At 44.7% G+C, this 24,935-nt stretch overlaps 2 long non-coding RNA genes across 3 annotated transcripts in view; both read left to right on the top strand.

Annotated features, from left to right (window-relative positions):
- Positions 1-18,230, top strand: part of LOC110260801 — a 46,360-nt gene extending 28,130 nt beyond the window's left edge. The window contains exon 2 of the long non-coding RNA XR_002344271.1: positions 14,956-18,230. This is a non-coding gene — a long non-coding RNA (uncharacterized LOC110260801). The remainder of the gene's footprint in view (positions 1-14,955) is intronic.
- LOC110260802 lies at positions 18,984-24,919 on the top strand. 2 transcript variants are annotated; one of them, XR_002344272.1, is made up of 4 exons: positions 18,984-19,176; positions 19,551-20,322; positions 21,390-22,546; positions 22,644-24,919. It is a non-coding gene; the product is annotated as an uncharacterized LOC110260802 (long non-coding RNA). The 2 variants fall into 2 exon arrangements; XR_002344273.1 differs by having other exon boundaries at positions 19,540-20,322.

Here is a 24,935-nt window from a genome sequence, read left to right as displayed (position 1 = left end):
GTGTAGGCCAGTGGCGACAGCTCCAATTCGGCCCCTAGCCCAGGAGCCTCCATATGCTGCCGTTGCGGCCCTAAAAGACAAAAAGACAAAAATAACTAAATAAATAAATAAATATGTTTTGTATGTATGTGTGTGTAATAGATACACGTTTGGTGTAATACTTTCACGGATCGAGGCGGATATGGGAACTCTAAAATTTTCCATACGAACGTTTTTTTTTTTGCATGCGTTCCAGATTCCCATCACTGCCTCGAGCAGCCAGGTCTACAGACCTGAACAATGGTTAATGTTTAAAAAGGTACAGCGTGTTCTGGTTATAACAACCCTGCTCATTTCCCCTTCCTGATGGTGCTGCTGTGATTGCAGGACTCAAGTAAGGGCTTTTCATTACATGAAAAGATATGAGAAATGATGCTCAAATCAGACTAAAGGTGAGATTAAATTTGCTTGACGATAAAGAACTTGCAACCTTAAAAAAAAAAAAAAAAAAAAAAAAAAAAAAAAAAAAAAAAAAAAAAAACCCAAAACTTGAATTGGCTTGGATCTTGATGAGGATAGGTTTACTGTAGCACGTGAAAATAATCCACAGCCACCACTGACACATGCATAAGGATTTCAGACAGGAACTGAAGGAAATGCTGCACTAAATTGAAAGCACAGTGGGATTTAAAGAAGCCCTAGATAGATGCTCTGGTGAGCGTTTGCTCGGGGTGCTGCTGGCATTGGCTCCCCCTCTCAGCTACAGTAGTGGGAAGAATTACATGGTCTGCTCATCAAATGCAAAGACTTTCAAGCGCTCCAGATAGTCTCTCTCCTCTTTTATTAATCCCATTCCCACGAATCCCCCGTCCCATGGTTTATGAGAGCCGCACAATGCAGCTACTGACATTTCCCATAAATGATGTGCCCACTGTTCTTCCTACCAAGCCAATTAGTTCCACTTCCTACAACCATTACTCAGCTCTCCTCTGAGATGCTGTCCCCGGTTACACTGTCATCCTTGTCATCGCAAACCCTCAGTGGTTATTTGTGGATTGAGCTGCTCTCAACTGCTGGGTATTTACTTGCACGGGGTTTGGTCGTAGAGCTGCACTGATGAGTAAATCCTCGTCACTGACCTCATGACATGGAGGTCACAGTCCACATGGAAAAAAACAGTCTAATAAAATGTAATAAGGGTGACAGTGGAGAAAGACTTGCGGAAGCACAGACACACTCATCTTCTGGGGTGTCAGAAGGTTTCCTGGAAAGCCGATGCTAGAGTTGAATCTTCTGGGATGAGTACAAGTTGGGCAGGTGAAGGAAGGTGGGGGAGGCACAGATGGTGTGTGTGGTTGGTGGCAGAGGCCAGGAACAGGTACGACGGCCCTGGGTGCCAGGCCTTGGCTGGGTCCTTAGTGCTCTTCCATTTGCTGTTGAGAAGTTCTCTGCACTTAGGTCCTTTTCCTGAATCATAAGGTTCTCGAGGCACCATATTTTCTAACTGTTCATTTTGCCTTTTTCCCCTGGGGTCTGTTACAGTGTTTTCCAAAGACTATGTTCTGCCATCCTGGAAAACACTGCTAATTGCCCGGCCACCTCCTGGGCACTCTCCACCAGTGCCAGCAAGACTGTGCAACCATGGGAAGAGGCATGGAGCTCTCACACGCCAGCCGAGACCCAGCAAAACAGGCATGGCTTTGACTCAGAGCAAGTCTGTGCTGCCTTAGTAGAGGAACCACCCAACCACTAACCCAGCAACCCCACAGTCCGCATCAGACACCATCTTTCTGCTCCTTTATAGTCTTAGCCTTTGCGATGACGATTGACACTTTATATTCCAAAAGCTCTGCCCCAATATTTCCATTAAGATTCATTGGATACTAAGAAAAAAAAAGTCACTGAGCAAGGGTGGAGCAGACATTTTAATAATCCTGCGAAACCAGAAAGTACCATGTTAAACAAGTTGAGATTTTAAAACCCCTTTTTTTAATTGATGGGATTGCTACCTCAAAAGTTGCAGATGTCGACAGAGTCTCTGTCATCCCTCCATCCATCGTTCTTTGAGGATAGAAATACTTAGTGGGCACACAGGCCAGTGTCTTGGGCATCTTGGAGAGTTCAGTTGAGTCCCTCTGCTTCCCAGCAAGAAGGTTGGATCTCTCCCACTAAGGTTGAGGCCTGGGATGTGTGCGTTTCCTGCCTCACATTTGGCCCCTGGGTAAACAAACCACCACATTCCAAAGCTGCCAAATTGCCATCTTTCATGGATGGTTAAATCTCAACCTCCTTCCATTGCCTGGGGTCAGCGGCAGAGAAGGAAGGACAAGTAAAACAACAACAGGGGAAAGAAAAGGAAAAACAGAAAAAAAAGCACCAAGCAAGTTTTATAGGCTTTGCTGCCCCAAAGCTGTTGTTTCGAGGTCATGGCTTTAGAATGACAGGAGAGGCAGCTTGCCTCCTGAGCCTTCCTTGATGGAAACAGCCACGATCTAGCTCACCTCTGAAAAGAAGGAAGATCCTGGAGCATGGAGCCAGGTAGGGACCTTTGGTCACTGAACCCAGAGCTTTGGGCACTAACAAATAATATGGAGGAAGCTTTGTGTCCCAGTAACAAGGCTTAAACCATATTTAGGGTGAAAATGAAACTAATGGCTGCTTACAACGCAACACGACAATGGGAGAAAAAATTATGTATACATGTATGTGTAACTGGGTCCCCGTGCTGTACATTGGGGAAAAAGAAAGAAAAAAAGAAAACATAATAAAAAAAAAAATTCCCCAGCTAGAGTTTCCAAACCTTAGTGATATCTTAATAAGCAAACACTCCATGGATGAGAAGCTTGAATAAAAGCCACTTCCAAACCCAAGGCCAGCATCGTTGCGGGGAAGAGATGCAAGGCACAATCCCCTCACCGGGTTGAATGAACGGCGTTCAGGTCACGTAATCCATTCCAGACACATTAGAGCTTGTGTGTGAATGCTTTGGGGAAGCAAATTATGCTTCCTGATTGGCTTTTGCTTCAAGTCTAGTGTCCTTGTTCGTATATTAGAGATAATAATACTTAAAAAGATAGTTATAAAGATGGCACAGATAAGATTTTCAAGCCCTCACCCAGGACACACCTAAAAGTCATTTGCTTCCTCCTTTTCTCCAATTCTTCTGACTCCTTCTGTTCTTACCATCATGGCTGTTGATCATCGGACCAACTCAGGATTGCTTCTGTGTTCATGGTTTCTCTCCTGGAAGGGTCGGAAATCTGGCTGAGGGCAGGAGCCTTGTCGGAGGAGCTTCCCACAGAAGACCGTACAGACTCAAGGGACACTGAGTGCTCCGTGGCTGTGTGTTTCTATACTTGCAATGCATTGCTCCACTCCTCTCTTTCTTTTCCTCTCCTTACATCCCATGAAAAGGATGATGAGAAAGCATAAACAATCCTGTCAGTGCTTCTGTGGCCTTTCTCCACATTTAAAGATCACAGGCTGAGAGGAATGGCACTGAAGGGAAAAAGTATTTCTTAACCTATGTTGGTCTAATTAGAGGACGAACGCCTGTATTTCCCAACCAGGAGAGTATTACTGGAGAAGTTACCCTCTGAATGGTTTAAAAAGACAGCCCCAGCCACATGTAAGTTCAAAGCAAGTATCTGGCCGAGAAGGCATTTTACAGATAACTCCATAGCTTGACTGAGTCCAGCTCTGTGCTCTGCTGCAAAAATCTCAGCACGCTTGTAGCTGCCTTATTGCTACAATCACCTAGAAGGCAGGGAAGGTTTGGGGAGACGTGGGTTTCTCCAGATAGAAGACTTCTATGCGCAGATACCGAAGGACGTGCAAGTTACCAAGCCTTTCGTTTTATGGCTGAGTAAGCTGAGACCAGAGAAGTTATCATTTGCCCACAATCGCAGGACTAGTTTGAGGTTGAGCCACATGGAAAAACCCACAGCCAGTGGTTCTTAGTCCAATGCCTTTATTTTTAAAAATGTTTATTAAATGCCTACCATGTGCTTAATACATTAGACATACAGATGAGCTTGCTACGGCCCTTAAACTCAGGGAGCTTATCGCCAAAGAGGGATGAGAGACAAGAGGAACAGCCAGTTACAGGGCAGTGTGGAGCGATGGATGTAAAGGGTACCAGAAGCAGGCGACAGGCAGTGAGGCACTCACTTTGGGCTCAGAATTTAAAGGGACACCAGAAACTCACCCATCAAGATAAAGAGCACTATCAAGATTAAGCATCAGTATGACTGATTTTTCCTTTTGGCTTGGGTACCAGTGTGGCTCAGCATGGCGCCATTGCTTAACTGTCTTTATTTCACATGTTAATGTTTTGTTCATCATGGATGTTTTTTTCTTTGCATTAATTTTGATTGTTTAAAATATCACTTTAAAATACCCTTTAGCTTGATTGCTGAGTTTTGTTTTGGTTTGGTTTTTTGTGCTCCCTGCTAAGCTTTTGTACCTTAATTTAAGCAAGGGCCTCACTCTGATGGACTTTGATGGATTTCTGATGTAATCTAACAGAGGCTGCATGCAGGTGGTAGTAAAAACGATCCTTTTGTATGCGTTCCAGCAGAGGTGCCGGATTTTCAGATTCTGCCTCCAGGACAGACTCAAAGGGCCCTATCAGGAGAGAGGTGGAACCTTTTCAGCTAGAGCAGCTCTTCCTCGATCTATTGAATTTGTTAACACTTTAGGGACGGGTTTGTTGGATTCTTGGTTTGGTAGAAAGGGATTCTTAGGTCTAAAGAGTGTTGGAAACGCTCTGTAACAGTGAGAGACAAGTTTAGATTCAAATACCTAAGACCCTCCATTATGCTTCATGAGGTTTGAGTTAGGAGTTGAAAGAGTAAATAGACGAAGCAGGCAAGGCATCAGGGTCCAAAGAGGCCGGAGGCTGACTGACCCACCCGAGATGTGATGGGTTTCAAAACTCAGCTGTCTCTTTCCCTCCCAGCCCCGCCCCCGCCCGGAGAGCCCTGATTGCGAGCGCATTTGGCAGACGTGTCTATCATTTTACTACACCAAGTGGCTTGCATCCCTTTCTTTGTCCACCAGAGAAAGGGTTGAAAAGGATAACTTTAAAATGTGACTATCACAATAGAAAAGTCTGCTTTTCGTAGACAAATTCTCCCCAGGTGGTGAAGAGGAAGGGCAGAGTCAGAGGAAAAAAAAAAAAAATCTCATAAATTATTCCTAAAAAGCATTGAGTGTCACCTAGTCAGACCTTTGGGGGGGGCTATCACACCGCAAAACTCCAAGGGGGGCCTTCTCATTGTAGTCTGTGTCCCCGGCATGGAGTGACCCCGTGCACAGCTGGTTGACACTACAGGGACGCAATAGTGGATGAGAGTTGTCAAAGCATCACTAGTGAGTAAGGACTGTGTCCACACTTGGCTAAGTCATACATCCAAATGCAAAGTATCCGGCTTTCTGGGTTTTAACCAGCTAGATTCTCAAATTCTGGAACTTTTCTCCATCAAGAGTATCGACTTGTCATTCTCTTGAATCCTTGCATGTATTCGGGAAGAAGAGGTGTGTGTACAACAAGAAGTGATGAAGGTACAGGGGAACCCGGGAAGCCACTGAAAGTCATGTCAGCTAAGGAAAATTTCAAGATCAGAGTCAAACTTATTACACTGGTTAGACCCGTATACAAGACAAATGTGATCAGATCAGGTTGGGAGGAAGAAGATGCAAAAATGGAACCTCGTAAACTCCCAGCAAGGTATATAACTTGATATTTCAAAAAGGTTATCTGGGAGCATGTATTCAAAGTCCAAATTATAGGCACATCAGAAATTTTAAAGCAGATTTTGAAACTACGCATACAGTGACCTCACCAAAAATACACAGGAACACAGGAAAAAGAATGTGAATTTATATGCATGTAAATGATGGTTCTCTGGAAATATGGTCATGGGTGAATGCTTTTTCCAGCGCTATTGAGATATAATTGACTGATATATATAACATTGTATAAGTTTAAGGTGTACAGTGTGTTGATTAGGTAATTATATATTGGAAAATGATTACCATCATAAACTTAGCTACCACCTCCATCATGTTATATAATCACCATTTCTTTTGGGGGGTGAGAACATTTAAGATCTACTCTCTTAGCAAATTTTAAGAATATACTACAGTATTATCAGCTATAATCAAATTAAATGTCCTTTTTAAATATATATGTGATTTTCTTCCTAATTCTCTCCTTTCACTTTTCTAATTTTTTGCAAGGTTTATTCACTCAACAGACATGTATTGAGCACCTGTCACATGCTGAGGGTTGTTGCAGGTATAGGAGATAACAACAGCAAATCTCTTGGTCCTTAGATTCTAATGAGGGGATCTAAGCAACAAAGGAAATAAATAAAATATGTAGTGGAGAAGCCTGTTATGAGTACTGGGGTGATTAGAGTTCCCGTCGTGACTCAGCAGAAATAAATCTGACTAGTATCCATGAGGACGCCAATTCCCTCGCTGGCCTCGTTCAGTGGGTTAAGGATCCGGCGTTGCCGTGAGCTATGGTGTAGGTCACAGACTCGGCTCAGATTTAGCATTGCTGTGGCTGTGGTGTAGGCCCTGCAACTGCAGCTCCCATTCGACCCCTAGCCTGGGAGCCTCCATATGCCTCTCGGGTCTGGCCCTAAAAAGAAGAAAAAAAAAAAAAAAAAAGAAATGAGTACTGGGGTGAGGGGATTGTGATTTTTAAATATGTGTCAAGAGAGGCTTAGAGAAAGGTGATATTTAAGCAGAGACGGAGAGGAGCTGGGGGGTAAGCCTTTCAGGTGTCTCTGGAGAAACATGCCCTTGCAGAACCAATAACATGTCCAAAGGCCGTGGGGTGAGGACCAAGCAGGGGGAGGGAGAGGTAACAGCATCTGAGGTTAGAAAGGCAAGGGGACGGATTGATGGTGTGGGAGTGTAAGGTCCTTACAAGAACTTTGCTTATGCTCCGAGTGTGGTAGAAAGCCATTGTCTGATCTTGAGCAGCAGTGTTAGATTACCTGGCACCGTCTTCTCTAGCACCCCTCGGGCTGTGTGGGGAATGATTTCTAGGGGAACAAGGTGGAAGCAAGACCAGGCATGAGGCTGCTTCAGCAGTTCAGTCGAGATGTTCTGGTGGTTTAGACCAGAGTGACGGTGACAGTGGCCTGGCACTGAATCTATTCTGATAGTGTTGGCTCTGATTCATAAGTTGGTTACATATAACCAATCTAGACTTCCTGACCCACAGGCTTTGCTGAAGGTTTGGATGGATAGTGAGAGGGACAAAGAAAGGTCAAGGAAGGTCCAAGGTCCATGGCCTCGTTGGAGTTGCCGTTGCCTGAGACAGGACATCTGTAGGAGGAGCAGGATGGGAATGGAAAGACCAGGATTCGGGTGTGGACCCAGCATATTTGCAGTGTTGAGGAGCAGCTGGACCTGGAGTCGGTGGTGGGGAGGAGGTGAGAAAAGCATCCTGGGCAGGAGAGTTACATTTGGGAGTTTGTTCGCGTATCTGTGGCCCAGAGACTGAAGCAAGTCCGCAGAGGACCACCTTCAGATACCAAAGAGGTATCCAAACCCTGCCTCCCGGAACACTCTAGAATTAAGGTCACAGAGCTAAGGAGGCAGGGAGGGATGGATGAGGAGAAGGAGGACATGACGGAGAAGACAGCTCACGCTCCTGGGGTTCTGCAGCCTCATGAAGACGACAACGACAACAAAACCCAAAACTCTCTCAAGGAAGAAGGGTTCATGCTGCGCTTCAACGGCTGCTGATTGGTTAGGTAAGATGCCCTGAAAAGTTATCCATGGGCTGTAGCAACGTGGGGGTCATGGGTGACCTTGGCAAAAAGAGTTTTGGTGGAGTGTGCGAATCAAACCCTGACTGGGGTGGGTCTGAGAAAGAATGAGAGGAATTGGAAATGTTGAATGAAGACAGCCCTTTCAGGAGTTCACTGCAAAGACAGAAGAGAACTGGATCTATTAGGTTTCGACATGGAAACCGGGCCATTTGAAGGTTTCAGTTTATTTGTTTTTAAAGATGGAAAAAAGAAGAGTTGTTCGTATGCCGATGAGAATGCTCTTCGGGAAGGAGAGGGGCGATGGCTGGTGCGGGGAAGAGAAAAAAGACTTGCTAGAGCAGTGTCCGTGAATAGGGTAGGGGAGCTGGGACCCAGTGTTCCGAGGGAGGCCACTTCTGCTGCAGGAGAAGGGAGGTCAGGGCTTATGGCCACAGGTGTTGGAAGGTGGTAGAAGTGGTGCTGGGCATGGTGGACATGGCCTTCTGGTGGCATCTACCTTCTCACTGCACCAGGAAGCAAGTGGCAAGTGTTAAGATGAACACATATTCCTTAAGGCAAAGGAAATAAGGAGAGAAAGAAAACTTGAATATGCATGACCTCTCGCCTGGCAACATCATTTCCAGGAATTTTTCTGGAGGGAATGATTAAAGAACTTTGCCAGGATGTTCTCTGGCAAGATTATTGGTAAGAGCAAGAAGTTAGAAATACTCTAAGAGCCACACAGTAGCAGATTGGTTATATTTAACCAATTTATTCATCAGGGCCAACCTTCATATATATGCTTTGCTAGTGAAAGCTACTGACTGTACATTTAGAGGAAAAATAAAATTCCCATGTTTGTAAAAAATCTATGCACGCACACGTACGTGTGTGTGTGTAGGTCTCTGTCTGTATGTATCTTCATGTTTGAAATTGGCCATCCGTGCCAGATTGCATTATGGTTCACTGATACTTTTGGTTGAGTATGTTTTCTGATTTTTCTATAATAAGCAAAATGAGAGACTTGTAATGGGAGAACAGTAACACAAGAACCTGCTCGGTGTTTCTGTGCTGTGTGGCACCTTTAGATTTTTTGGTGACTCTCAAGAGGTCTAGGACCTCTTAGCCCTGGGCCCTTCCACGTCATGGAGGACTATCCTGCCTGCTGTAACTCACGTGTTATCTGTACAGTCCTGCTGTGAGCATGTCAGCAAGTCCCCTTCAGACAACGTTGGCCTGGAAGATGCTGGTTGATATCCAGAGGAGCAAAGAGGGAGCTGTCCAAAGCTATGAGCGCGTGCGCCTGCCTGCTTGCTGCCATGTATGCATATGTCTGGCCTGTTTGTCTGAGACTTGCTTGAATTGTGACACACCACCTGGTTTAGATCCTGTAATGCCCTCTGACCTGTTGGAAGAAACTACTGAAACTTTCCAGGAAGAACCTTATGATCGCCTGTTGGCCAGATTGGTTAAGGCCACTTGCTCTCAACGAGAGTCGTGATGTTCTTTGATATGTATAATGGACATTGTCTCAGTAGTATGTGAGGCGGGTGTAAAAGAATTATACACTTCATTGATCGGTTGTCTATAATTTAAGTTTTGAAAAAGTGTGCTGCCTAGGAAGCACCCTTATACCTTGAAGACAACCCCCCGACATCCCTCCTTTAACCAGATTGCGTCTCCTAGCCCCTGCTTTATAAGGATTCCAGAACCAGCCCCACCCTCTTGAGATTCTGGGTGTTCTTTCGAAGGCCATCTGCCTTGTTTCCACCATGTGCCACTTACCTTTGAAACAGCTGCTCCGCAGTTAGAATTTCCAGGCCCCAAGTTGGCGTTTCTGACCCATTTGCAGCTGAAACACTGTTAATGTTTGCATTACGCTGGATAACTCTGGAGGTTAAAATCGATTCGTGCAAATAGATGACTGAGTAAGCAATAGAAACCTGACCTAGAATAATCTCACGGTTTGATGTTGCATAAACATGTTTTATAATCTGTTTAACAGCAAACTTGATACTTCCTGCATGTGCCACCCATAGCATGCCCTTTGCTGGGAGACGAGAGAAAAAGGAAAACCATGTTTTCCTTCTCATTCAAAATCAAGGAAATTAATAAACTGAGAAAATCTGATTGTCCTCAGTACTATATGTCTTTGTGCGTTTCTCTTCATTCTGTATTCTTTTTTCATCTTCTTGTGCAGAGCTGGAGCAAAGGCAGCTCTCATGGTTGGGATGGTACATTTAACCTCAGGTTTATTATTTTAAACACACTTGCTTGACTCTGATCGGAGATCAAAATAAGCACTGCCAAGAATGGGACAGACTGACATTGTAGCTGCTTTGATGTGACGTATGGAGACAAACACAGCCACACTCCCATGATATTTGTGGCAAAATGCAAGTAGTACTAATCATAAGGCAACATCATACAAACCCAAGTTGAGGGAGATTCTGCAAAAAACCCGGTATGACATCTTCAAAAACATGGCAGTCATGAAAGACAAAGGCAGATTGAAGAATCGTTTCAGATTGGAGAAGAGGGAAGAGACATCAAAAGTGAATGTGACACATTCTCCTGGATGGGAACCAGAAACAGAAGAAACAAAATTGAGGAGTGCATAAAAGGAAAATGAGTGAATGGATTACATGGTCATACCGCATAAATGTCCACTTCCCGCTTTTGATGGCCAAAGTATGGTTATTCCATAGGAGAATGTCCTGTCTTCTAGAAAATTCACATTGACACTTCACGTGGGGCTGGAGCACCATGTCTGCAACTTTCAGTTGTTTCAGGAAGGTGGATGATAGATGATGGATAGAGAGAGAGAGAGAGAGAGAAAGATGGTAAAGATAAATACAGAAGTAATGATAAAGCCAAAGTGTCAGAATGTTAGGAACTGGGGACCTTGGGTGAAAGAACTTGACAGTTCTTTGTATTATTCTTTCAACTTTTGTGTCTAAAATTATTTCAAAATAAAAAGTGAAAAAAAAATGAAAGAGTCTCTTAACACAAGAGACATTAGGTTACTTACCATTTCTCTTAAAGTGAGAGTGTTGACTATTGCCATGAAACAAATAGCAAATACCTGTATCTATGGATAGTTATTACTATATATAAGGTAAAAATAGGTAACATTGATCTATTTACATCTGTCTTACATATGTATATAATTTACCTGGGCCCCTGAGGGCTACTGAATTAGAATATAGGCAAGGGAGCTCCTAGAAAGCCCAGAGGTGAGGGTGGTACAGAGCCAACGAGGCTCGGCTCCCCTTTAGCAAGGCCTCTCAGTTCTAGGAGCTCGGTGGCAGGTAGGTCTGGGGAGGAAGCGATTCTGCTTCTTGTCCTGGCTTCTCTCTCACATTCCAAGCCCACTGCCTGCTCTCTTCTCTCTCTTGCTACTTCCCAAGGTGTAATTATCTGACAATGACTCATCAAAGCTTCCCAAACTGTGTTTCTCAAAACACTAATGTGTTCTCAGAAAACAAATGAAAACGAAAACAAATAATCCATTTGGTTCTGACTCCAATAAGTCTCTGTAGTATTTTATATAGTGGCTCCTTCCTGGACATTTATAAAAGGTATTCGTTTATAAATGCCTTGCAAAGGGCTACATTTTGTGTAACTCAATATTTTGCAAACATTTTTAGCCGCGTAATGCCTTTTGTCCCACTTAACACCTCTCACATAACACCCAGTGACACTTGTGTTTTTCCTGGTACTTAGTGGGAAAGGCCACGTGAAGCCTCTAGGATGCTGATGGGAGCACTGTGAAGGTAGTTGGCCTCAGGCATGGCTCACTCAGGGCCTGGCTCAATGCATTTGTGATTCTCGCAGCTCTGCCTTCTTGCAGGTGTCCACTTGTATGGAAAGTGACTTCCCTCGTGAGATTTCCAGATGCTGTAAGCAGGAACTGAGGCTAATGCTTGTGTCTTCACAGACAGGCAGAGAATAGCAGGTGTGCATCTGGCGCAGACTACCCCTGAGCCAATCACCAGAGCCAGGGAATTGGGATTGCCCTGTTAGCTGGGACCAGCCAGGGCTCACCCATTCATGCATGGGGGCTACACAGTGGGCAGAGGGCGGGATGGCTGCTGGGGTCGGGTATCAGAATGTGGAACTTCAGCCAGCAGAGGACTGGGAGTCTTGCAATTGGCTCAGGTAACCCCCTCCCCACACAAGGCTCTCCAGACAATCACCAGCTCCAGTTCTGCACCCAGTTAGCCTGTCCTGGGGTGAGGAGGCGGCCCTCTGTGTGCAGAAGGCAGGGAAGAGCCACCAGGTGACCCAGTGGCTGCTCAGTGGGAAAAGGATTAGCAGTGAACTGAGTTGCCTTTTCCATTTTTCCTTTTCTTCTTTGAGTCACATGCTTTCCCACGATGGGATTTTTCTTTCTCTTTAGCCCTGCCCAGCAAGCCCGTCTCTGGGATCACAGCTACATTCACTTCTGAAAAGACTAGTGAACACAGATTGCTTGCCAGTTCCCCAACTGGAGGCTGAATTCCAAAAGTTATTTTCTTTAAGCCTTAATCTCAACCTTTTGCCTCATAATTTTCAAGTAAAATCCTTCTCGTGGCAGGTGCTCACAAAATGCTAAGAACTGAACAACGTGTCCTTATTACACTTGCAGTAATTCCCAGATGGCACCCGTGGATTCAAACGTTTGTAAGTCGCTTGACATGGGTCTGCCCAGCTACAGCCAGGAGGATGCCCGTGCTAGGTTAACACCGAATGCAAACGAACAGAAATCAGCACTGGCCGGATTTTCCCTCCTTTCCTGTGAAGCAGATAATGTTAATGCCGCAAGCACAGTGCTTTCCGAGGGCTGCAGCTGACTTGGAAGGGGGGGCATCACTCCTTCATCACCCCAAGTAGACAAGAGCCGGAGTCTCCAGGAAGCCTCAGGAAATGCCCAGGCCTGTGCCAGAGCAGGTGTCCAATTTCATATCCAGTCTTCTTCCTTCTCCTTCCCCAAACACCGCCCCAGAGGAAAAGACCCCCAAAATTGATGAAAATTAATGTAATAAGTTGCTCCTAGAGCTCTTCTCCAATTGCCATTCCTGAAATTACCAGCCCCTTGTTTTTAGGTTACTGCCTAATTCATTTGATATATTATAATATGATGAGGTGCATTATCATACACAGAGACGCTTTAGTTAATTTATGTATTTATTTGTTTTTTAGGGCTGTGGCCATGGCATATGGATTCCTAGGCTGCGGGTCAAATCAGAACTACAGCTGCTGGCCTACACCGCAGCCACAGCCACACAGATCCGAGCTGCGTCTGCAACCTACACTACAGCTCACGGCAATGCCAGCTCTTTAACCCACTGAGTGAGGCCAGAGATTGAACCCCTAGGCAAGTTTGTTACTGCCCAGCCACAGCGGGAACTCCCAGAGGCACATTATTTTAATTGAAGTTTAGCTGATTTACAGTGTCGTATTAGTTTCCAGCATACAGCACAGCGAATCAGTTATAAATGTAGATACATATAGGCTTTATCCTATTCTTTTCCACTGTGGTTTATTGTAAGGTACAGAATAGAGTTCTCCGTGCTATACAATAGGACCTTACTGTTGACCTATCTTATGTGTAGTGGTTTGTACCTGCTCATCCCAAATTCCTAATTTATCCCTACCTTCCCCCTTCAGTAACCATAAGTTCGTTCTCTATGTCTGTGCGTCTGTTTCTGACTTGTAAATAAGTTCATTTGTATCCTTTTTTTAGATTCTACACATAAGTGATATGTATTTGTCTTTGTCTGACTGATGTCACTTAATATGATGATCTCTAGGTCCATCCATGTCACTACGAATGGCATTAGTTCATTCTTTTTTATGACTGAATACTATTCCATTCACACACACACCCTTTTTTTTTTTTTTTTTTTTTTTTTGGCCAAAACTGTGGCATGCCAAAGTTCCCCAGCCAGGGATTGTACCTGGGCCACAGCAGTGACCCAAGCCATAGCAGTGACAGTGCCAGATCCTTAACCCACCACACCACCAGAGAACCCCGACACACACACATCTTTAATACAAGGGCTTCAATGCCTCGATTCAAAATAGTGACCAGAGGTGAGAAACAGGCCTTCTGCTCACCATCAAGTACGTGGTATCTTTTCAGTCAACCCAAGGGATGAATTGCGTTTAAATTGCATCCCTGTGGGACACAGGTGAGCTCTTAAAGCCCACTGCTTGTCAAATATCTGCCTCGGAGAAAGTTTCTTAAGGTTCGAAACTCATCAAGGCTGTCTTAGATGGGAGTCTCCTCTGTTCCCTGAACTTCTGCCTGGAACAGCTCAGCAGGTAGAGGCCGTGGGATCTCAGAGCCTTAGCGTAGGAGAGGGTCCTGAACCTCCCCTCCTCTCTTCCAAACTACAGCGTCCTCGCCAAGTGATGAGTAACCTCTTCTAAGCTAACCTCCACCTGGAATCGTCATTGAGCTGCTCACTTCCTTTATTTTCACATACGCCCTGCATTACCTGAAACAAATACATCTCTCATCCTTGAGCCCACAAGAATCTAAGAGCTCTCAGGTTTTACAAGGCTTCTTCAGGCTAACCTTCTGCCAACACTTAAATTCCCTTTCTGAAAGGGCCCCCAGTTGCTGCAGTGTCTCTGCCTTGCTCCCCCTGGCTCCCCCCCCCATCGTCTTTCTAAAGTTCATAGTCGTACCTCCTCGCCCCTAACAGCCAGCTTCACAAATACAGTGCATCCTGAGTGTGTATTCCGCATCTTCAGCATAAGTAGAATGTTTTTAGGAAATCAAACACGTAGCTTGTTTCCTTTGTAAAAATGACCAGAATAAAGAGCTCTCTACCTAATCAGTCCCCTGGCTCCCAAGGAATGTTAGAACCAAACTTGTGAAAAATGAACTAAAATGAGGGACCATCTGTAGGCTTTTGTGTTGAGGTCTTCTGTTGGCCGCCTGACCGCTCCACTCCATCGGGTGAGATAATCAAACGTATTGGCTCTTATTTCAATTTCCTTAGCTAGTATTTGGAAAATAAGCAGCTGAAGGAAAATGTAAATATCCTTATGTGTACTGCTCTTTTGGCTGCAAGTAATAGAAAACCTACCAGTTGCATAAACCCTAGGGTAGTGTTGGCTGCAGTTATCTAAAGCTGCATAAAAGATGTATGCTTTTGTTTTTGTTTTTTTCCACTCAAGGTTAGCATCTGTAATTCTTCCTCCACAGTTCTGCTTGGCATTTTCACATAACTGTTGAAGACTGAAAGTTCTGAAAACGTGGAGCCACCAGCCGACTTCCCTTTCCGTCTCATTAGTCGGGGTGGAGGCACAAGGCCAGCTGAGCTACGAGGGAAACAAGGAAGTGAGTTTCTGGCAACGGGAGGTGGGACGGTCGTGACCAGGCAAAGCGGCTGCTTCAGTGTCCCCGGAACGTTGAAAAATAAGAGTTTTATTTCCTTGTAAAAGTTAATAGATAATCATGAAGAAAGTTTGGAAAGAGGAAAAAAAAAAAAATTCCCCCAATGCGGCTGCTCAGCACCCTTTTAACACTTATAATCATATTGTACTGTGGGACTTTTTTTGACTTAACATGATTAGTTTAAAGCTCTATGGTTTTTGAAATCTATTATTTCGAAATAAAACATAAACCAAGGAGGTAGCATGGAGCAGCAGGAAGGGGGCTGGCTTTGGTGTAAAGAGACGGTGCTTGGAGCCCGGGTCCTGGCACGAATCCATCACTGTATTTCTGCTTCCTCAAAATCGAGAAATGTGTTTCCTGAGTTCCACCACTTCCAAGGCTTCGTGATCACAAGAGCCGTGTCTTTGAGACACGCAAGCCATGCTGTTCAGATACTGACTCAACACAGTGGGTCTAGACCGCAAAGACAAGCAGAAGAGTGAACTGGAAGTTACCACCGTGTGAAACTGGGTGCCTGATATGCAATAATGTAAGATACAACACAGAATGTGTACCCGTGCTTCGTTTTTCAACGGCAGCCAGAAATCTGGATTTTCATGTGAAATTATTAGCTTTTAAAACAGGGACACCTAATTTGAAAAGCAAAATACTCTAGAGGCCAGACAAAACACATCTGCTCAATGTCAGTCTGCAGCTCTGGCTAAACCAGCAGCCAGCTTGAGCAACACTGGAAAAGGGATGTATGGGGTGAGACGGGAGGTGGGAGTAGGAAAAGCTGCTTATAGGACCTTTTGGTCATGCAGCAGCTGGAATAGTACAAGCCGTCTAAAACATCAAATACTTATATTAATGGTGAATACATACAATCTAGGCTTTTTAGCATCTCTAGTTTTTTACACCGAGGCCATCATTACTTCCCCCTGCGGATTCTGAAACACCCTCGGGTGTGACCTGAGCTTTGACCTGCGCTCCTGAGTTAAGCACGTGCTCTATGGGAAACAACTGAATCGGATCCTGTGAGGTCCCGAAGTGTCTCATCGGAATGTGAAACATGCCAATTTTTTTCTCTTTCATGTGTGTTTCCCCCGATCGCTGATCGTTACGGTTCGAAATCAAGTCCTGTGTCTTTTGCCTCCATCGTTCAGTTTAAGGACAAAACGAAAATGAAAATCACGAGCGTCTTCGACGGGTGTTCCCTTGCGCTCGAATTGCCACCTCCAGCCGTTTGTTCTCTTCTCAGCCTAAATGTTGCCCCTTTCATGTCTCCCCTTCAGAGAGAGAACGACCCACGACACCAGGCGCTGCAGGTCTTCGCACTCTCAGCAGTTCTGACTCTCGCTGCCTGAAACCGGTACAGAAAGAGGATGTAACAACGTTGAACTTTTTATGTGATTTTTTTTTGCCTTTGACACAGTTATTAGAGGTTTTTTTTTTTTTTTTTTTAAAGCAACAGCGCCCTACGAGGACACCAGGTTTCTAAATGATTCATCTTCTCACAGACCTTGATATTCAATCCAGGTGTAGGAATAACAGGATAGCCCTTGGGTTCTATCCTCAGGGCTTGGAAAGGCTTCAGTGAAATTCTATAGCAAAAGGCCCCTGTGCTTACCCTGACTTTCTCTTTGTTCTACTCACTTTTTATCTCTGAAAAGCAAAGGGATTTCCTTGGGGGATTAAGCAGAGGAAACAGCCAAAGGTAGCTATCGTGTTTCATTTGAATTAGGAGATGCCAAAGAATCCTGAAGTCAACTCAACGGGAAGCCCTTTGCCCCAGTCTTGGAAGGGTCCCCGGGTCTCACCAGCACGAGCGTCACAAGTCCTCATCCCACCCAGACGTATCATCCTCTCTTCTCCCTCACCCGACCCCCACTCCGGGAATATCTTGGACAAACAGTAGTGGTTTCTCGAGCAAGGCAGAGAAATGTCTCATCGGAATGTGATACATGCCAATTTTTGTCTCTTTTCAAAAGTTTTTCCATGTAATATCTTGCTAACACAAAATCATTTTGCAATTACATATTTTTAAATGGATGGGTGCTGTTCTCACCCTGCGAGATTCTGGTTTTGAGTCACTGAAATGAACAGAGGTAGAAGAACAGACAGATGACTAGTTTTCTTAGTGATAGATCTTAGAAGCTGCTGTTCAAAGAATGAGATGAAAGGGAAGCATTTCCCATACCTCCAGCCGGACTTATCTATCTCCTGTCAACACAAAGCTACATAAAAAATACATATTGAGCTGCTATTCAAGAGTCGCTACAAAATCTTGAAATAAACAATAACATAAGTCACATTTCTATTAGACTTCTCAAATTTTTACATCCTGATTTCTGGTTGACATCTACTTTAAAAATATCCAATGATAACCTGAATGGCCAATTTCTAAGTTAGCCATATTTTTTACTAATTCCTTTTGAAGTAAAGTAAGGGTGTTTTTTTTTTTTTTCTTTTGGTTAATGATTTTAAAATGTTAAAAGAGCAAACTATTTTTCACATTTCCTTATGTAACGTTGTATTTTTCTTTTGCTTATTATGATCACTCGTTACATTTTTAGGGAGATGCTTCATTTATACTTTTATGTTTGGGGAGTAGTCTGTGAAATTTGACATATAGTATTTCCATTTGATTTAAAAATACTCTTCATCACACTTTGGGTTTCCTCTCTAGCCCAAATATTATTTAGCGGAGTTTATCTTTTTCATTTTTTTTTTTAATTTTATTTTATTATTTCTTTTTCATTTTTTCTATGTGGTTATTTTTTATTTCTAATTGTATGATTTACTCTCTGGACATGTGGATTGTAGAGTTGTGACTTATATTGTGTAGTACAGAACATGGTTAATTTTTATCAAAAATAGCCTTGGGCGAAAAGCAAGCTTGCTTATGTGTCCATGTAGTTTTTTTGCACATATGTTAAATCTGCCTTATTAATTTTGTATCACTTTATGTCACATGGATTAACTAAATTCTACTTCTGAACTGCTGATATTCCTAATTACATTATATACTGTATTTCTGCCCATTTTTTTCTATGTATGCACTTTTTGCTGAATAAATTTAGAAATTTTAGATGAGAGCCTTATGACGCCTACTGCTTTTGCTGTGAAATCTACCTTACTATGAGAAGAATCTCAGAGTCTTTATTTCTAATAGAAACATGCTTGAAATCTGACCCAAAAGAAAATGCAGCCGATGGAATTTGCAAAGAAACAAGTAGTTATACACACCCTTTCCACCGCCATTGACCTCTGCCTCTTGGCAAGCCATTGACCTATTTTCCTAGTAAGCCCAGGCTACCATTGTGTTATCTGGCTGAGTCACAGCTGGGGCTTATGGAGGACGACCTGGCAATTACACTTTGTTCCTAGATTCAATGTACAGTCATAAACTCTCTGGTGCATGAAGTCTAAGACTTTGTGACTTGCCAAGGCAAAACGTTGTATAAGCCATCAGGGAAAATGAAGCCTATAGTGGATTATTGTAATTCCACTCCAATAGCTCCTCTAGACCCAGCAGTTTTTATTATTAAATTTGCTCATGCATTGAGCATAATTATTTGTAAATACTCCAAATATTCAAAACATTTTTTTGCTCAGCAGCCAAATAGTTCTAAACATGGATAGATGGTTTATTATCCGATCCTCTGTAAGGTCAGGACACTTGACATGGCTGTTCCTTGCTCTCCGTATATCCCCTGCTGGACCAGTCCCTGCTTCACCTGAACGTTCTTGCCCCCTACCCCAGCTAGTGATTAGTGATGGTTCTAATCCTTAGACCAGAATGGTTCCACCTGTGAGCTTATTAAAGGGAAACATCTACCCCCCGTGAAGGTCATTAACCCGAGAGGCTGTGAGGAATGTGGCCCAGCTGCTGGTTTCCCTGGTGATTGATGAGCCAAGCTGATGTCACTTCCCCCCTATAAATGGTAGCCTCCTCACCAGGGTGGGTAAGAAGGTTGCCGCGTCCTGCCTGCCTTTGGCCGTGCACCATGAGTGGGCTGTTCCTCCAGGACCTTTTGCATTGGATGCGTAAGAGCCCCTTTCCAATGAACCTCTGATGTCTCTGTTGAGGTCTTCGGGATTTTTCTTTGGTCTCAAGAGGGCTGGGCAAGTACAGGGTCTGTGGGCCTGCGGGTTACAGCCCAACAATTGGCCAGCAGGGAGGCCAAGGAAACTCCCGTGAGCTCCAAGATGTCGGGAAACAAGGATGAAGAATGCAAGGTTGTGGGGGACCCCTGGGGTGGTTTTCCAGTGGCACTTGGGGCCTGAAAGCTGAGGGGGGGGGTCCTGGGGTATCTGTCTGCTAACATGTGGGGCCCAGTGGCAGTTGACTACCATGAGAGATGTCTTTCTCTTCCATTTATTGATATATATATATCCTGTTAACCTCAGTCTCTCTCCAGTTTAGAGTAGCAGCCTCATGCTCCTGTTTCATCTGACTGCCCGGGGATGGCTGGTAAATACGGACAAAGTGCAGGGAACTGGGTTATCCACCAAATACAGGCAAACCCCAGCTCACTACCCCTAACAAATTACAGACACAAGCTTTAGGGATATTAACTGTTGGACAGGCTTGTGACCTGGATGTGGCCAGTTACCTGGAAGGGTTGGGTTGGGGCCTCTGACAACAGCAAAATAGTAAGAGTACCCTTGGGCTTCTGGTCCCAGCTGTGGAAAGGAGCAGAGCAATGATACTGTATGATGGAACGGCAGCTACACGCCATCCAAGATGCCTTCCAACAGGTGGAAGACATTGCCAAAGGCCTACCTGCGTCATCAAGCAATGCAAACAACCCCACTTTCTGGCCATGGAGTTCCGGAAGGCTGAGAACAACGCCCCACACTGGCGTTCCCACCTGCCCCTCAGCCCTACTGCTGCTGGGATAATTGAAAGGATGAGTGGATTGCTTAAACAGCAATTGAGATAGAAACCTACACTCTCAACACGTGGACCCAGGACGCGAACTCAGGCCCTGCAAACCATCGCTGAACATCCCAGGAGCAGCGTCCCAGTGCCTACACCATGTTAACACAGTGCACCTGGTCAGCACAATCCGAATTCAACTGTGGACCACCAAACATTCAACGCTGACTCTTGGTCAGGACAATAACTCACATTTGCCCTTGTCGCAGGATCTATGCCTAGGGGAACACATGATAAGGTGGGACTGGCAGGTAAGTCCCCGGTGGTTTGGGTTTGCTGCCCTCAAGGGAATGGGATTAGAAAGGGATTCACAGATTGCACCTGTCTTCTACCCGGCCCCACCTAAGACTCTCAGGTAACTAACCTGGGTCCCTACTGGAGGAAGGCACCATTATATGTACCGTGTGGTCTGTTGTTACACTGCCTCCCCCTATTTGGCACCAGCTGAGTGTGGACAGAAGGCCAGGCCTAACCAGGGATGGGGGTGATATATCTTGGAACTCGTTTACTGCCTGTATTTTGCTTGATGGTTATGATCTTCCCTGTACTGTGCCTGTTCAACATCTTACACCTGATCCCTGGTTGGAGTGGAGGGAATCCGTTTGTGGGCTGGGCAAGAAGAGTGGCCTCGCTGAGAGATGAGTTCAATTGCTGGGTCTATAGCAAGGTGGCATTATCATTCTCTGGATTTCCATGGACTGGTGACTGGTGACCCCATAACTACTTGGCCCCAAAATCTGCCCACCTCTTGGACTCTTGATACCCTTGAGCTTCTGTTGTGCATTGCACTTGTGTTTGATGGCTGTGCACCTCTACATACCTGAGCTCAGGGACTGTCTTGAATGAGGGGCAGACCAAGATTGTAAGGGTCATGCAAGGTATGTGTGGGGGTGGAGGGTCTGGTCAGGCCACTCGAGGTGGCTGTCCTCTTGCTCTCTGTACATCCCCGGCTGGACCAGTCCCTGCTTCCCCTGCTCCCTTGCCCCCTGCCCCCGCTGGTAACTAATGATCGTTCTAATCGTGAGGCCAGAAGGGCTCCACCTGCTAGTTATTAAAGGGAAAAAATCTACCCTCGTGATGGTCATTAACCTGGGGGACTGGCAGGGACATGGCCCATGGGCTGGTTTCCCTGCTGACTGATGAGCCAACCTGGCATCATTTTCCTCTGTAAATGGAAGCCTCCTTCTCCCCAGGATGGTGAAGGTTGCTTCCAGGTCCTGCCTGCCTCCAGCCGCACATCATGGGGGGAGTTGCTCCAGGACCTCTTGCTTGGGATGTGTAAGACTCCCTGTCCAGTGAACCACTGGTTTCTCCCTAGCTCTAGGTTCTTCCTTTGGTTTCAAGACTGGACACATAGCAGGCTTGCAGACCTGTGGGGTGCAGCCCAATACCTCTTAAATACATGGAAATGATCTTGATAACAGACTCCAAGTTTGCTCTACACATAAATGAAAGGATACCGAGGATCTGGACGGCCTTACCTTTACATGAAATGTGGTAAGCAAACAGCAGAAGGCAAGGAGAGTATGCGTTCCAGGTAAGTCTTTGTCTCAGTGACACTTGGCTCACATTCCAGGCCTTTCTCCCACATCCTATTTTTGCTCTGCCTTTATTGAGGATAATTATGACATTTGTACTCTCAGGCTGAGTTCCTCTGGGGTTGCTCAACGGCTAGCTTTTGGCCTCAGTCTTATGTTATGTATAGAAGGCAAATTGTATGTAGTCCTTTGGTTGAAATTGAAAAATGAAACATTAACTTTGGATTAAACATTACATATTCCTTTTTTTTTTTGGCACTGAACATTGAGTCCTTGTCTCTTTTCTAGAGTTACACTTAATCATACTTGGAAGTACAGTCCGGGGAAACAAAATAATAATAAATAACAAAATCGCTACTGCTTACTGGGCACTTAACTCTCTGACAGCTACTGTGCTAATTTCATAAACAAAATTCACATTTTCACCTTCTTACAGTTAGAGAAAAAGACAAAGCTTAGTTTCCTTCAGGTCATATGACTAGACAAAAGCAATGCCAGAACTTTCATGCAACTCTCTCAGGCTTCAAATATGTAGGTCAGAGCAATGCCCACTGAGCCCCAAATATTGAGCATCTAAATTTTTACACATTGTGTTTCTTCCAGTCCATTCAACCCAGCTGTAGCTGCTTTGGCCTGTAAAAGAATTTTCGAGAATGTTTTTAAAACATTTGAATAAAACATTCTCATTTAGTCAATATCCACATGGACATAGACTATCTCCTGCCATGTCAACAAAGGATATTGTGTCCATCAAGTCGTTGGCCACTGCGGCTCGCCCTGTGGTGCCCTGAGGGGAATTCGGGGTGAAGAAAGCGGGTTACCCACCACCACCACCACCACCACCACCACCACGCCGTCGCCTTCGCAGCTAATCCCAGTGGTGCATCCAGAAGGGAATTCAGGATGGAGGGAAAACAGGATACTGGCCCGAGAGAAGGTACATATCAAAGGAATAATTCAACAAACCCAGACTCTTGAATCTTCCCATGTAGAGAAAAGGGCTAAATTCATTAATGTCCCATTTTCTTCAACAGTGATCTTGGGATGTTCTGACCACCTGGATTTTTTGGCCAAAACTCCTAAATATCCTGGCTCCTGCCTGACCTCTTTGGAACAGTTGCTCGGAGCTGTCAGAGTTTGTATCTGGACTTCAGTCCTCAGTAATCCCACTGAATTCTCAACTCGGAGGTTATGTGGTGTTGTCTCTTGTTTGTTTTTTTCCAGTTGACAGTCATGGTGACCAACTAAGGGACCCAGAGAAGACATCTCTACTTTGCCTGAACGCTATCGTAGCTGTGGTACCAGCAGAAGCCTCTCGTGTCCATCGGCTTCTTCAGAGTCCACATGACTTCGGAATAGTCTATCCTGAACCTTAGATCTCCCCTTACTGGCTATTGGTCCTAATGATGCATATTCGGTGCTGGTCAGCTCTTCCCTGGAGGAGTAGGTACGCCTTGAAACCTGGTTTAAAGAAGTACATGGGTTGTCCTCAGTTAAAAGACCCAATCGTCTGTGATAATCTCTGTGGGAAACTGATCTGAGCGAGAATGGATGTGCTGTACGGCAGAAATTATCACAACATTGCAAATCAGCTATACTTGGGTAAAACTTTAAAAAATGAAAAAAAGAAAAAAAAAGACCTGGGACTCTACATGCAGCTTAGACAAGATGCAGAGTGCGTTATCGCAGCTGAAAGACCAGGAAGACTTTGATCAGTTGAAAGACTCTGAGCGCAGTTGGATGAGTAATTAGGTGGGAGACGGGCCTGTCTTTTTTTGTTTGAATCGGCTTGAATAGCTTGTCAAAATAAAAGTGAAGATATCTCATGAGAGCTTTCAGTTGCAAAGAGGGGACATCTCTTCACGGTTGGCAACAGCTTTCGACGGCGAGGAAGAAACTCTTAGGAGTGGGGGAGGCAAGTCCCCCTGCCGGGCAGCCGTCCCTCTAGGGACACCCACTCATCTTGAATGAAAACATTGCTGCCAGAGAGACATGCACAAGACCTGGCCACTCAGTGATCCGAGCACCCGTGGTTAAAATGATAAAATCCCCTGAGAAGTGGCAGAGTCAGACAAAAGACTGCTCAGACTCGCAGTCTGTTTGACTGCCAAGTATTTCTTTTAAGGTCCGAATTCGAAAACAATGTTTGATCTAACAGACGTTCTATAACTTTGTGTACGCAATCGAAGAAGCCCATCTGAGTCATTTTCAGGGGGAGATTTCCTTTAATTCCCAATTGAGTAAGGACTTTGAAGTGTAAACTTGTACATCCATAAACCTGGCTGAGGGGTTAGCTGAAGACGAGCAATCTGTCGTTCCTTTTTGTCATGACAGCTTTGTTCCCTATCCCGAGCTCTGTCTGTGGAGACAGAATAAACCAGTGTTGATCTTGTGGTGGGTCCAAGTCCTCTTGGTGAGCCTAGTTCTTCTAGAATTTCTTTTTCCTTTTTTCTTTTTGTCCGGCCACAGCTATGGAGTTCCTAGGACAGGGACCAGCTGCAGCAGTGCCAGATCCTTGAATCCGCTGCAACTGGCCGGGGATTGAACCCTCGACCTGTGCTGTGGCAGTTGGATTCTTAACCCACTGCACCACAGGGCATGCTCCCTAACTCCTCTAGTTTTTATCCTACAGGAGTGGTTCCAGCTCTTAGGTTTCTCGGTTCTCCCTTCTGTAGTCTAAGTCCACCATGGGTGCTCCTAGGTGATGCTGGGGAGTAAACTCTCTGAATCTTCTATAGAAAACATCTCTCCCCCTGTCATGTGGGAGCACCTCTTGGGTCTTACTGATTTCAGCCATTATTAAGATATTTCACAAATGGCTGCACAATGGGTCCTTTAAATTGGAGAAGCTTCTGCATTGGTGAGTTTTTACAGCATCCTCAATATAAACAGCTATTTGGCTGATACCTATAAAAAAAGGTTAAAAGGTGGAAAATTATATAACAGTTAATCTAAGAACACCCTTAATTTAAACAAACAAAAGGTTTGGGGAAGCCCTATTCATGGTCGTCTCCTTCCCCTCAGTGGGTCTCAAGACGCTGCTAGGAACATTCATGTTAATTAGGTTGATTAACAAGGAAGTAAGAAAAAACTGAAGGTAAGTCTAGAGACTGATTTTTCAATGAGGAAATTTTAAAAGGACTACAGGTATATCTTAGTCCTGAGATACATCTTCAGATGGTTTTTAAGAAATAAAGTGGACATGAAAAGGATTGAGACAGGGAGTTGCCATTGTGGCTCAGTGATAATGAACCCAATTAGTATCTGTGAGGATGCGAGTTTTGATCTCTGGCCTTGCTCAAAGGGTTAAGGATCTGGCATGGCTG

The sequence above is a fragment of the Sus scrofa genome, chromosome 5 (genome assembly GCF_000003025.6).
Source record: "Sus scrofa isolate TJ Tabasco breed Duroc chromosome 5, Sscrofa11.1, whole genome shotgun sequence".
NCBI classification, from domain to species: Eukaryota; Metazoa; Chordata; class Mammalia; order Artiodactyla; family Suidae; genus Sus; species Sus scrofa.
The sequence above is the reverse complement of the archived record's forward strand: the minus strand, read 5'-3'. Positions and strand labels throughout refer to the sequence as shown.